The sequence below is a fragment of the Ipomoea triloba genome, chromosome 16 (genome assembly GCF_003576645.1).
Source record: "Ipomoea triloba cultivar NCNSP0323 chromosome 16, ASM357664v1".
In the NCBI taxonomy this organism is placed as follows: domain Eukaryota; kingdom Viridiplantae; phylum Streptophyta; class Magnoliopsida; order Solanales; family Convolvulaceae; genus Ipomoea; species Ipomoea triloba.
The window spans coordinates 12,619,221-12,619,798 of record NC_044931.1 but is presented as its reverse complement, the minus strand read 5'-3'; positions in this window follow the sequence as shown (position 1 = coordinate 12,619,798).

Sequence of the window (578 nt, the reverse complement as noted above, 5' to 3'; positions counted from 1 at the left end):
TTAGGCGGAGTCCTGAAAATGGAGTCGGCACTCGATCAGCCGTGCCTCCCTGAAAAGAGAGTGCGAGAAAGAGGTCATAAGTTTGGTGTTTTGGTTAGGCGGAGTCCTGAAAATGGAGTCGGCACTCGATCAGCCGTGCCTCCCTGAAAAGAGAGTGCGAGAAAGAGGTCATAAGTTTGGTGTTTTGGTTAGGCGGAGTCCTGAAAATGGAGTCGGCACTCGATCAGCCGTGCCTCCCTGAAAAGAGAGTGCGAGAAAGAGGTCATAAGTTTGGTGTTTTGGTTAGGCCGGAGTCCTAGCAATGGAGTCGGCACTCGATCAGCCGTGCCTCCCTGAAAAGAGAGTGCGAGAAAGAGGTCATAAGTTTGGTGTTTTGGTTAGGCCGGAGTCCTAGCAATGGAGTCGGCACTCGATCAGCCGTGCCTCCCTGAAAAGGGAGTGCGAGAAAGAAGTCCTAAGGTTGGTGTTTTGGTTAGGCCGGAGTCCTGAAAATGGAGTCGGCACTCGGTCAACCGTGCCTCCCTGAAAAGGGAGTGCGAGAAAGAAGTCATATTGTTGGTGTTTTGGTTAGGCCGAAA